Genomic DNA, 14,407 nt, shown 5'->3' on the forward strand with positions numbered 1-14,407 from the left:
CAGAAAACACACACAATTATTATTTAACACAGGCAAGTAATATGAAATTTTGAACTGAACTAAACAGCAACCAAGTTTACTGTCAAATGGCGCTTGTATGATAGGAGCAAACAGTGTAACTATGTATACTGTCACCGTACTATTGGGTACTGAGTGTATTGATTACTTTAAACTGCACAAACAAGCTGTGTAGATAAAAACTTTATCCCAAAGTGTTTAACACACCACATTTTTAATTGCTCTAATAAATGCCATGTTATGAACATAGAATTATAATGACAATAAAGTAGGTTCTTACATAAACCAATTTTAGTATAATATATCTGATCATTTTCCTCAAACAGTATTTAAAACTGACAGTTAATATAATGATGTACATATATGGAAGAGAATATCGGCCAGTACATGCATGCTGTTAGTTGATATTCTTATTTAACTACTGGCATATGCTTTCTGATTCATGGCAGTTGCATTTTTCCTAGTTATCCACACGCTTTTTGAAATCCCTGCCGTCTGTCTGTCCGTCCTGGCCACTATCTTCTCCTACACTATAAGCACTAGAACCTTGAAACTTACACACATGGTAGCTATGAGCATATGTGCGACCCTGCACTATTCGGAATTTTGATCTGACCCCTGGGTCAAAAGTTATGGGGGTTGGGGTGGGGCCGGGTCAGAGATTTTCATTCATTTTTGTTAGGTTATTTTACATTAACTTCTTTATTTCTACACCGATTTACTTCAAATTGATACTGAACCTCTCTTATGACAATAGGGTCAATCTCAACAATGCATGGCCCCCATTACCAGCCCTGGAGCGCCCCACCCACATAGACCCGACCCACCCAAAATTGCCTTTTACTATAACTTCTTCATTTCTACACCGATTCACTTCAAATTGATACTGAACCTCTCTTATGACAATACGGTCAATCTCAACTATGCATGGCCCCATTACCAACCCTGTGGCGCTCCATCAATATAGACCACACCCACCCTAAATTGCCTTTTACTATAACTTCTTCTTTTCTACACCGATTTTCTTAAAATTGATACTGAACCTCTCTTATGACAATACTGTCAATCTCAACTATGCACGGCCCCATTATCCACCCTGGGGCACCCTGCCCACTTAGACCACAACCACCCATAATTGCTTTTTACTAAAATTTCTTCATTTCTACACCGATTCACTTCAAATTGATACTGAACCCCTCTTATGACAATACGGTCAATCTCAACTATACATGGCCCCATTACCAACCATGGGGCGCACCGCCCACATAGACTACACCCACCCAAAATTGCCTTTTGCTATAACTTCTTCATTTCTACACCGATTCACTTCAAATTGATACTGAAGTTCTCTTATGACAATACGGTCAATCTCAACTATGCATGGCCCATTACCAACCCGGGGGCGCCCCTCCCACATAGGTCACACCCACCCAAAATTGCCTTTTACTAAAACTTCATTTCTACACTGATTCACTTCTAATTGATACTGAACTTCTCTTATAACAATATGGCCAATCTCAACTATGCATGGCCCCATTACCAGTAACCCTGGGGCACCCCTGGGTCAAACATGCGGCGTGGACATACGCGTCAGCCTCTGCCGCGACATTTCTAGTTACAATTGATGTGCAAACATTCCATATTCTATGCCACATATTCATAAGTTTATAATCACTTCATAATTTATCTATCTTTACTTTGTGTGTGTCATTGTCAACTGTAGTTAAACTTTCGAAATTTGTATTAATGCTATTTCTAAAGATGTTCTTTGTTCTTTGTTTAACTATGTGCATTTGGCTATGCTGCTACTGAATTTAACTAGTTGTTAACATCTTTGTGGATCTATAGTACTTCATAAGTCGATTGCTATTGCGTCTCTGATTCAGAATTAGTCTTCTTTTCTGCAAATGCATACACAGTCATTATATAATATTTCACGTTACAAAAAGGGAACCAGTATTAAAACCCCAAAATTCCAGCACAAATTACTATTGATGGGTGATCACTAATAACATCAAAATAAGACCTCCGATATCAACCGTGATACAGCGACTATACCTGAAATCCTCCGGAATGCGGTGAGCTAGTAAAAAACGTCCCTGTCTACATAGTGTCTATTGTTTTGACCAAAGTGATTTAAATCCCACTCTCAACACCTTGTTCTTGTCAAATCGATTTGATACTTTTGATAATTGTACATAGGTACACTTATGTAATTAGTATTATACGCCTATTGTATATCTTTGTTTTGAGCAATTATCGATGTTAAGATAATGGGTAACTCGTATTGTCCAAAATTCGCATATGCGAAGGAAAAGACCGTTACACATTCAGCCTCGTTATGAAATCCTATATAGCAGTAATACTAATAAATCATTATTATTTGAACTTGATTTTAAATAGACATCAAAATCCATTGAAGCTATAGCTTGTGAACGGATATTATTATCTGATAAGAGTATTCCATTTCATAAACAGGTATTCAGGTAGTATATCGATGATCCCCATTCAAAATGCTGAACCTACATTTTTTTGACATATCGTGATTTTTGCACTGTGTAGGGCAGGAAATCAGTGCGCACATGCCCAGAAAATGGTGAACCACCTAACCAATCAAAACACCCCAAACTGGCCATATGATAAAATGCTGAACTGTGATTGTGGAAATAAAATTATGCAAACATTTGAAGCTGATACTCAAAAATGGAAAGCTGAATATTATTGTAAAATGCGAAGCCGAATAATTTTTAACTGCTGCTTTTTGCATATAGTTATGAAAATGAAAAAATAGCCCTCCTGGAAAGTTGTGTTTTTGTAAGTTCGACATTTGAAATGGGGACCATCGATATGCAAATGTGAAGTTTACAGTACATATCAAACTAAAAATAGTATAAATTACTTTTAAATAAGCAAATAGACTTTCATACATTTAATAATTCAGTTTGTACAGCAAATTATACATTAAAAAAAACGTTACCGTTAGACAACAACTAATATTATGATATATTATGTTCAAGATGTTTACCATCAGTGTTCTAGTTTTTCATACAAATTTTATCCCCCACCAATGGCAGAGGAATATAGTTTGTTTTGACGTTGTCAGTCTGTCAGTCCCTCCATCCATGTGTCACAAACCTTTTAGTTATAGCCGTGGATATCAATTCAACAAATTCACTTGTTATCCCCGCCAAAGGCAGAAGGATATAATTTTGGCATTGTTTGTCCATCCATCAGTCCGTCCGTCTGCTGTCAGCCCATCTGTCAGCCGGTCAAACACTTTTTAGTTATGGTGGAGGATATCAAATCAACAAATTTGCTTGTTTCAAATTGCTCTCAGTGTATCAAATACCTATCGCAATACCGGTTAACAGTATTCAAATATATTACAATATGGATTTGCTGAATTTTTTTGCCCGTTCAAATTATAAATCAGTAAATTTTAAAAACACGAACTACGTTTGTGAAACACAATGCCTTCTACTGCACTTTGAAACTGCACAGCAGCTAGATCTATTATAGAGAAAAGTTTCAAGTCCAAGTCATGTTACTTCGTCAAAAATCAAAATGTTCAAGAACGAAACTCAAAGTTGATCTGTAAGTCAAGTAGGGGTTTTCCTGCTATGTAAAATAGGCCGTAAAACAGACCCGATCCCAAAGCAAACGGACCCAATCCAAACCCGAAATTATAAAAAAAAATCCCAATTCCCCACTCCCCCCCTTAGACACTTAGAAATAAGTGTCTTATGATTATTAGACTCTATATCTCAATTCAATTTTTTAAACATCCTACATGATATATAAATACAATCTATAAAAAATTTTCCCAAAATGGCCAGGAAAATAAATGTTGTGTCAATATTTGATGATGAAAAAATCCTGAAATGGTCCTTTTTGTTGATACAAACAATTCCCAAAGTTGCCACTTTTCTTGATAAAAACAAAACTCTATTTAACCAGATTTCTTTTGCAAAAATGGCTAGAAAACTCCATGGTAATGTAGGTACACTCTTACACCAAAACGTAGGTCAGTGTCTGAAATAGTTTAAAACCGATTCCAGACAGACAGACGGACGGACTGACGGTGAACAGTGAGACTGCCATATGCCACTCTATTGGGGGCATATACACACAATTGACCATTCACCAGCTGTCAATCAAACTCAAGCAATACTCAATCAGATTTCGCTTATTGCGGCCACAGTGTACGACAAACAAAGACTGTCGGAGTAATGGATAAAGCGTTTTATGAAAACACAACTCAGTGGGCGGTGCAATCGCGTATTTGGCGACTGGTCAATTATTTTTAATTTGAAAGTTATTTTCATTTTAGTAACCTTTTAATAGGTATAATATATCTTATATTGAGCTTGCATGGCCATTTATCTGAACGGAATTCACTGGGGAGAGATATCATGTTTAATATATTCAAGGCGTAACGGCTCTCACCAAGTACGTTTCTTTAATTCTCAATGACAGGATCAAAGAAGCACCCATAGCTTTGTATGAAAGACATATTGAAGAACTATACATTAACTTAAACACTAATGGCTGCTTTTTGTATGATATAATAAATTTCAATTTAAAGTTGCAAAGTCATTTGAAAGTGACATAAATTCAATTAATTTGTAAAGCAACTTAGTAAAACAATAGTTAGTTAGTTACACTAATTACAATAACAATTTAAGACCAATAATGGATTAATAGTTCATGTTATCAAAATAATTATAAAAATTAATCATTATCGGTAACAGACTTCTTATTTAAAATACTCAAACATATTGAAAATCCACAGATTATAACAAACAAGATGGTCTGAAAAGCCCAAATTCGCTCACCTCAGATACAAAGGAACTGACATGTTCTGTCCAGCCCAAGTTTCATGAAGAGTGAACTATTAATGTAACTTAAATAGTGCTAACAAGATTTTAATATAGCCATATAAGGATAAATTGCAAGCCCCCCTTGTGGCCATGTTTTTCAATAGACCAGAACCATTTTCAAACTCATCCAAGATATCATTAAAACAAATCTGACCAAGTTTCATGAAGATTGGACAATAAATGTGACTTTAAGAGTGTAAACAAGTTTTTACCAAAACCGTAATTATAAGGAAAAATTTCCTGCCCACTGGCAGCCATGTTTTTTAACAAACCGGAACCATTTTGCAACTTGACCAAGATATCATTGCGAAAAAAATTCTGACAAAGTTTCATGAAGATCAGACAATAAATGTGGCCTTTACAGTGTTAACAAGGTTTTACGAAAGAAATATATAGCCACATTAGGAAAAATGCCAACCAAAACCATCTTTCTTACTCATCCAGGATATCAAATATTCTGATAAGTTTCATGAAGATTGGACAATAAATGTGACGTTTGGAGTGTTAACAAGTTTTTACTACAGCCATACATGTATTATGAAAAATGCCCCAACCCTGGTGGCCATGTTTTTCAACCAACCAGAACCATTTTCGAACTCGTCCAAGATATCATTGGGACTATTCTTCTGACCAAGGTTCATAAAGATAGGACAATAAATGTGGCCTCCAGAGTGTTACCAAGGTTTTAATATAGCCATTTAAGGTAAAATGCCCAGCCCAATGGCTGCCATGTTTTTCAACCAACCAGACACATTATCGAATTCGCCCAAGTTATCATTAGGACAAATCTTCTTACCAAATTTCACGGAGATCGGACAATAAATGTAACCTCTAGAGTGTAAACAAGGCAAATATTTACGCTGCATGACGCCAAACACACAACAGACAAGGCGATACCAAGGTGAGCTTGTGCTCAGGTGAGCTAAACATGTACTTTAGAACCTCATTATTATCAAAGATGGACCACGTTTGACCAACTCTTTGCCAAACACTTTTTAAATAACTTAAGTGTTCCTCAATATTGAAATTATGACACTTCATTTATACTTGCATATTCAATAAAATCACTATTTCACACCATAACTTTGGCCCCCACTTCAGTTATATGCAAGTAAAAATCTATTAGTAATATTGAAATTATTTAACTATCTGTAAACGTGCAATTAGTTCAAAAGCTATTATTATCACTATGACGCCATTACCAAAATGTTGATCTTAAATGGATTGTACAGATTGCACATGATTTAAGTTATTTAGAGGAACAAATATTTCTACATCAGTAAAATTGACTAGAGCTTGGCCAGACCAACACCAAGTGCAATCCACAGTGCCACTATAAAAGCATACATCGATCTAAATTTATAGAAAGAAAATCATTTGCGTATTAAGAGTAATACTCTTTAAATTTACCATGAATTCAGCCACCAATCCAACATGAATTTATAAGCAGGATCATTATATAAGGTTTCTAAATTTCAATGAATAAAGTTGCTTAATTTGTTGCAATTGAGTTATTCCGGATTTTCATAATTCCGTCTTGACAGAGTTGTCGTTCGTGCCGAACGGTATACCTACTTCTGGTTTCAATATAAACACTAGGAAAATACTACTGCTGCATCTTTGAATGCCACAATTTTATAAGCAGAGTCAGTACATTTACTAAAAAAAAAATTTTACCAAGGGACTAATATAGTAATTATACAAAAACAGACTGGGAAAGAGCAAATAGCCAGAAGAATTATATTCCAATGTTTTATAGACTGGTTTTTTCAGACCACTTCCCAGACAGTATCATGCCAAACTTTGTCGACCTAAAGAATCTTCAAAATGAGAATTTACCTCAACAAAGAGTTTTACTACAGCATGAACAAATCAGCGTTAATTTCTACAACCCCATCCAGAACTTTAAAACATTGTTTGTCTTAGATCATGATGAATTATAACACAAATTGGGACATACAATTATGATTTCAACAAATAAGCATCTTGTTTGGAACACAGTTAAAATGAAAAATAACGAAATTATAACGATATATATATTTGATAGTGACATATTCTTTTCAGAGAAGTTGACATTTCGTTATAATTTTATTTTTTTTCAAAATGATGTTTTCGCTAATTGATATCATTAATTCACACGCCACCTGTGATTTGGAATGAGTATATACCAATGTGCAAGTACCGGTAATTTTTTTGGTCATATTTTCATTCACTTTCGAGATACACTTTAACCGTCAACAATGATGAAATTAGTAAAGGAGTGAAATAACGTGTTGTAAAATATATATCTTAAATTAAGCAATTTCCAACAGCCTTGCTGTTTAGCTAGCTGCTTAACGACGCAGCTAGAGTTTCTGGTTACCACTTAGAAGACCGTGGTTCAATCCCCGGTTGGAGCTCAGGAATTTTCACTTTACTATTATTAACTTTCTACATTTGAATCACAATAATGGAGTTTATTTTGCAGCAAGATGAACATGAAAGTTATTTTTTAATGTTTTTGAAATTTTGTTTTCTCTTTAGAACATTACATACATACGAGCATTGTATATAGTAATATGTATTTTATATATTAGTTTGGTATTTTATATACAGAGTATTTCATGTGCAGCTTTTTGATGGGTTCATGAATATAATTGTCTACTTACATTACTGTAAAAATATAATTTGTATTTCAAGAATTGTACAAAAAACTACCTTTTTACATACAAATTAAATTAAGTTTGAACATAAGTATATATAGCATTTATAAATAAAATGCTGCATGTAAGAACAAGTTGCTATCTTCAATATTGCAAAAGTATTCATAAAATGAGCGATTTTGGCCACATATATTTGACCTCTGACCTTCAAGGATGACCTTGACCTTGACCTTTCACCACTCAAAATGTGCAGCTTCATGAGATACACATGCATGCCAAATATGAAGTTGCTATCTTCAATATAGCAAAAGTTATTGCAAAATGTTAAAGTTGGCGCAAACAGACAGACAGACCAACAGACAGACAGGGCAAAAACAATATGTCCCCCACTACTATAGTGGGGGACATAAAAATAATTAGAACATGCTTAATTAAATTATATAATATGTTATGATTTGTTATATCAATATGGGAGACATAAGTAAATATTTTGACAAACTGACCAGACCCGTAATTGTTCATCTGCTTTAATTGTATTGTGTATACCGGTATGTCAAATCTGTGTTTAATACTATTTACAAATCTATACTGTGTAGGTCTTTTTAAATTTCCTTTGACAATAAAATATATACCGTCAATCTCTAGCCACAATGTGTTTATATCATTAATGTTTATTTCCCCCAGTCTATATATATTGTGTTTGCCCTGTCAGTTTGTTTGTTTGCATCAAACTTTAACATTTGCCATAACTTTTGCAATGTTGAAGATAGCAACTTAATATACAGTATGCATGTGTATCTCATAGAGCTGCACATTTTGAGAGGTGAAATGTCAAGAGAAACCTTCAAGGTCAAAGGTCTAATATAGGGGGGTGGGGACATAGTGTTTAACAAACACATCTTGTTGTATTTGTAATACCAAGTATTATTTCCTTACATTTAATATGAATAGGTACTGAATAGTATGCTTTGTCTACTGCTATAATCAATAGTGCTGCAACAATACGCCAAAAACCGTATTGCAATATATAATGTCAGTTTAAAAACACGTATTGCAATATATTGCAATATATTGCTAAGTTATAACTTGTACTAAGTGCGAGAACAAATTGGATGTTCCGTCGCTACATTTGACACCATCATTACACCGCTTACAATATCCTACTCCTTCCTCCATCTCATTCGTTTCTCTCTTCCTTTTAAGACTAAATATTCCCAAACAGCACTTTTTCCCTTGGAATTCTCTATAAAGTCAAACTCGGCGTTTGTTTCGTCTGCCATGTTGAGAACTATTATAAAAGCCGACAAAAAGGATAATAACCTTAAAGAGAATTGTGGATGTTGTAATGCTGTTACGTAATTTTTTTTTGTCATTATTACTTCTGTTTATGATAACATCAATTTACATTTTTATCATGTAATTAATTTTTTTTTTTCCTATTTCCATAAGCTTCTTCTTAAATTTAACAGTATGACATGCAAATGCAGATCTTGCGGACTCCCTTGTTACAACGCTACTCTGTAAAATAGACCTTTTAGAATGCTTTTTTTACGTAACAATTTATTTTTACTAAACAGTAAAACCGATTTGTTTTGTTCACCTTGATATCATTATTTCGGATGGATTTTCTGGCCGAAATGTGGATGAATTTTTGTAGAATGTTCGTACCGGTATGATGAAAATCGCATCGCAATACAATATGAGTATTGCGTATTGCGATACATACCGATATACCGGTATATTGTTGCAGCACTAATCATCAAGCTCAACAAAAAAATTAACATTCTGTAAAAATAACATTATAAAGAAGCATATAATTTCCCCATTAGCAATACTGTTTTCAAGTCATATTATACAATACATTACATTATTTAAGGCTGATGGCCATGGTGCTAAATATTTTTCCAAAAATAACTTTTTCAATTTTGAATAAATCTATATGTTTGGGGTGCAAAGATAATGTTGGTTTATTAAAGGATTGTTATGAATACAAGCAATATAGGATTTATTAAACAAGCTGACTCTTTAACTAATTTCCAAACAATAACTGGATTTTACGACGTTTTTGCAGACAGTTCTAAAAAATACGGGATAAAGAGATATTGCTCTTTTGAGAATGTTCAAAATACTTGGGCGCAACCCTTTTCAAGGATGGACCATTACCGCTGAGGTCCTAATATGAACTGCTACAGCGTTGGCCAGACTGAGCCGGTTGTGGACAAGCAGTTCCATCAGCTCCCCCACCAAGTACAGGCTCTACATGTACCTCATAGTCCATCCTATTCTATGGCTTAGATACCTGGAGGCTTCCCGCAGACACAGAACACAGGATACAGGCATTTGAACATAAAAGTCTCCGATGATATATTAATTATGTATTAAAAATGTAATTCGATAACTTGAGAAATATAAAGGTGTCCTTTTGAAAACATACCTTGACAAAACTTCTGACAAACTGACTGACCAAAAAAAACTTTGAAATACTTTCTCCCTATTACTTTCACATGGAGTTGTATTATGGAATGGACAGAAACTCAGTTGAATTCAGCTAAAATATCATGATAATAACTGTTTTGATAAGCGTTATGATGATTTGGAAAAAAAGGCTTCTAAGTTGTTCACAAAGCTTCATAACATCCACATAAAGAAAACGTCTCAGCCCAAAAAACAAGTTCATTTTGCAATTATTATACCAGATGTCATTGACATTGTGACCACTATGGTAAGGCCAAGTTTTCTTTACCCCAGGGGCATCAGTGCTATAACAAGTATAACACGAAACCATCGGAGACGGGTGATGCTCCCCAAAGGTTTTTTTGTCATAATATTGCACTATATATTCAGATAAAAGGAAACGTCTTTAGGGGCATAACTTTGGACAAAATAAAACGATGGATAGTTTAGCAATTTAAAAATTTCAAAGGGCCATAACTCTCTAAATAAATCATCTAACCAATCTAACCAGAACCCACAAATAACATGCGCATCTCCTCAAGGTAATTAAGCTTCCCATAAAGCTTCATTCAATTCCAGTCAGTAGTTGAGGAGAAATAGCCCGGACAAGAATTGCACTTTATGTACAGTTTATAGAAAATTTCAAAGGGCCATAACTCTGTGAAAAATCATCCGTCCAACCATAACCGGCTGATAATATGCACATCTCCTGTTGGTAGTGACTTCCCATAAAGTGTCATTGAATTCCCGTAATAAGTTGCTGAGAAATAGCTCGGACACGAATTGCACTATATGTATAATGGACAATTTTAAAGGGCCATAACTCTGTGAAAAATCATCTAACGAGAACCGGCTGATAATATGCACATTTTATCTTGGTAGTGAAGCTTCCCATAAAGTTTCCTTGAATTCCGGTCATTAGTTGCTGAGAAATAGCCCGGACAAGAATTGCACTTTATGAACAGATAATGGAAAATTTCAAAGGGCCATAACTCTGTGAAAAATCATCCAACCAGAACTGGCTGATAATATGCACATCTCCTTTTGGTAGTGAAGCTTTCCATAAAGTTTCATTGAATTCCGGTCATTAGTTGCTGAGAAATAGCCTGGACAAGAATTGCACTATATGTACAGTTAATAGAAAATTCCAAAGGGCCATAACTCTGTGATAAATCATCCGACCAGAACCGGCTGATAATATGCACATCTCCTCTTGGTAGTGAAGCTTCCCATAAAGTTTCATTGAATTCTGGTCATTAGTTGCTGAGAAATAGCCCGGACAGAAATTGTGCACAGACGGACAGACGCACACGGACAGACGAAGCGGCGACTATATGCTCCCCCCAAAATAAATTTTGTAGGAGCATAATAAAGCTAAATGATATAGCATAATATCAATGACATATTGATTTTAAACTTTGTTGTTTCAGCACATTTAAAATATATTGCGTTAATAAATCGTATATAAAACTGCAGTGATTTTTTTTGCTTTTATTTGTTACAGCCTGTGTCATTTGGATTGGGAAAATTAGCGCAATAAACCATGAAATTGGAAAAAATAGCACGATAAACCATGAAATTGGGAAACATTAAGCATTACTGGGTCCATTAGGGTCACTTTTATTTCAAGTGGAATGATATTAAGACACTTGATTGGGGTTTTATAAAAAAAAATATTTATATCTAGATCTCTGATGTATGGTGGCATAGAGGGGACATTTACTCCTCTTTTGTGTTAAATGAAATCCTCTTTTTTCTATCCCGTTCCCACAACATGCTAACTCTAGGGAACGAGTTAGCTATGTCGTGGGAATGACATACTGAGTCAAAAGAATGAAATAAACAAGAGATTGCCAAGCAATATGGTCCCCTACCGGCTCCACCATTGTCAGAAATTCCACCATTGTTAGATTTTTTTATAATTTGTTGCCATAGGAAAAACAGAATTTTTGACATAGGAACAAAATGAAATGAGGTGCATAATGTTCAAATTGCCATCTATCCATTTTTGAAATTTCATGAAAAAATATTAAGAACTTTTTAAGTTATCGCAGGATCCAGAAAACCATCATTTTCAGCAGTATTTCTAGTCTATTTGTTGCCATAGCAACCATAATTTTTGATGTAGGAACACAATGAAATGACGTGCATAATGTCCATATTGCCATCTATCCATGTTTCAAGTTTCATGAAAAAATATTAAGAACTTTTTAAGTTATCGCAGGATCCAGAAAAGTGTGACTGACTGACAGATGGACAGAGCGCAAACCATAAGTCCGCTCCGGTGAAACCGGTAGGGGACAAAAAAGAAGAGTGCAAAACTAAATAAATGAAGATTGAAATTTAAAAAAAGCAGTGCATTAAATAAAGGAGGGGTGCATTTAACAATTTCTTGTTTGATTGCACTCCTTTTGTATTTAGTTGTGCACACCTCTTGTTCTATTCCGATCGTTCCCTCTACTAAGTATGTCGTTCCCACGACATAGCTAACTCGTTTCCACGAGTAAGTAAGTCGTTCCCTTGAGTTATCTAAAATGCTATCCTGTTTTGTTCAATTGTGTTGTCTTTTTTTTTCTAAAAAGGAGTGAATGTCCCTCTATGAAACCGTATTGAAGACCAATACATGCATCTTACTGTAACGTTTTGAGCAACTTTGATAGAGGATCACACATGATCATTTATGTGAAGGTTTGTTTGAATCTGCCCAGTGGTTAAAGTGTAGATTTGAAGCAGGTTGTAGACAACACAACGAAAGACCAATAACCATATTAGCTATAACTCTTTGTAGAGGACCAAAATACATGATGCAAGGCAAATACAAAAGCAGTGAAGATTCATTTTTGTTATCCCAAATTATGTGAACCTTGTTTTGTGACCAGCTTTCACCAATGCATTCAAGTTTAAACAACTGTTGTAGAGAAACACTATGCATTTACAACATTAGGCGTCAATTTACAAAACCTAAGTGACAAGGCGTTTCAGAATATAACACGTTTTAAGTAGTTGTTGGTCTACCTAAGTGTTTAAAAGGATGTGGTTCTGGAATGCAGAATGTACCGTAAATCTACAAATATAATACGCACTTTTTTACCTGCCGATTTTTTCTTCAAGTAGGGGGTGCGTATAATATATGAGTTTAGAGCAGAACAACTTTTTTCCTGTGTAAATTTTCAACTTAATCGCTATTATTCGCTTCGTGGCATCCATTTTGAACTACACCATTACATCAAAGGGGTGCAACAGGGCTCGTGCTGTCGTTCGCCAGTTGAGTCATTTGCGAAAATATTGAGAATTTGGCTCAATAAAAATCTTATTTGTGAAAATACGAAAATCTAGTAAAATTTCATTGAAAACATCTGCCATTTATATCGGACTGGTTTTCTATATTTGTCTCTTTGTTTTAATGAAAGTGTTTGCAATTCGAACAGTAAACGAAACCCTGTCTGTACCCGATTATGAGACATCACTTGACCTTATTGTTATATGAAGTGCGCATGGTAGCTGGCAATTAAAACTTGAGCTCGCTTACACATGAAATGACGTTGTCAAATGAAACGTGAGAACGGGAGGAGCTATCGGATAATATTGGGTCATCCATGCGCAGACACTGTATACTTTGAATACACAGTTAATATCGTTTGCCTACAAAATAGCGACTGGACGCTAAGTCGTATAAAGAGATTAGCAAATGAAAAAAAAAAACTGACAATACCCGTAAATATTTATTTCTTAGCTGACCACTATTTATCTTTGTACCGCATATTTACCATATCTGAAGTAAAGAGTGGTAATTAAATAATTATCCCCACGCTTTTTGAAAAAAAGGTGGGGATATTGTGGTTATCTCCGCCGTCCGTCCGTCTGTCTGTCTGTCCGTCCATCTTGGCCACTATCTCCTCCTACACTAAAAGCACTAGAACCATGAAACTTACACACATGGTAGCTATGAGCATATGTGCGACCCTGCACTATTTGGAATTTTGATCTGACCCCTGGATCAAAAGTTATAGCGGTTGGGGTGGGGCCGCGTCAGAAATCATCACTATTTTTTTAGGTTATTTTACATTTACTTCTTTATTTCTACACCGATTCACTTCAAATTGATACTGGACCTCTCTTATGACAATACGGTCAATCTCAATCATGCATGGCCCCATTCCCAACCCAGGGGCGCCCCGCCAACATAGGCCACACCCACCAAAAATTTCCATTTACTATAATTTTTTCATTTCTACACGGATTCACTTCAAATTGATACTGAACTTTTGTTATGACATTAGGGTCAATCTCAACTATGCATGGCCCCAATCCCAACCCTGGGGCGCCCGCCTACATAGGCCACACCCACCAAAAAATTCCATTTACTATAATTTTTTCATTTCTACACGGATTCACTTCAAATTGATACTGAAC

At 35.1% G+C, this 14,407-nt stretch overlaps 1 long non-coding RNA gene across 1 annotated transcript in view; it reads right to left on the bottom strand.

Annotated features, from left to right (window-relative positions):
• LOC127864407 (uncharacterized) overlaps positions 1 to 7,951 on the bottom strand; it is an 18,666-nt gene extending 10,715 nt beyond the window's left edge. The window contains exon 1 of the long non-coding RNA XR_008041893.1: positions 7,765 to 7,951. This is a non-coding gene — a long non-coding RNA (uncharacterized LOC127864407). The remainder of the gene's footprint in view (positions 1 to 7,764) is intronic.
• Between the last annotated feature and the right edge of the window lie 6,456 nt (positions 7,952 to 14,407).

This window comes from Dreissena polymorpha, chromosome 1 (assembly GCF_020536995.1).
Source record: "Dreissena polymorpha isolate Duluth1 chromosome 1, UMN_Dpol_1.0, whole genome shotgun sequence".
NCBI classification, from domain to species: domain Eukaryota; kingdom Metazoa; phylum Mollusca; class Bivalvia; order Myida; family Dreissenidae; genus Dreissena; species Dreissena polymorpha.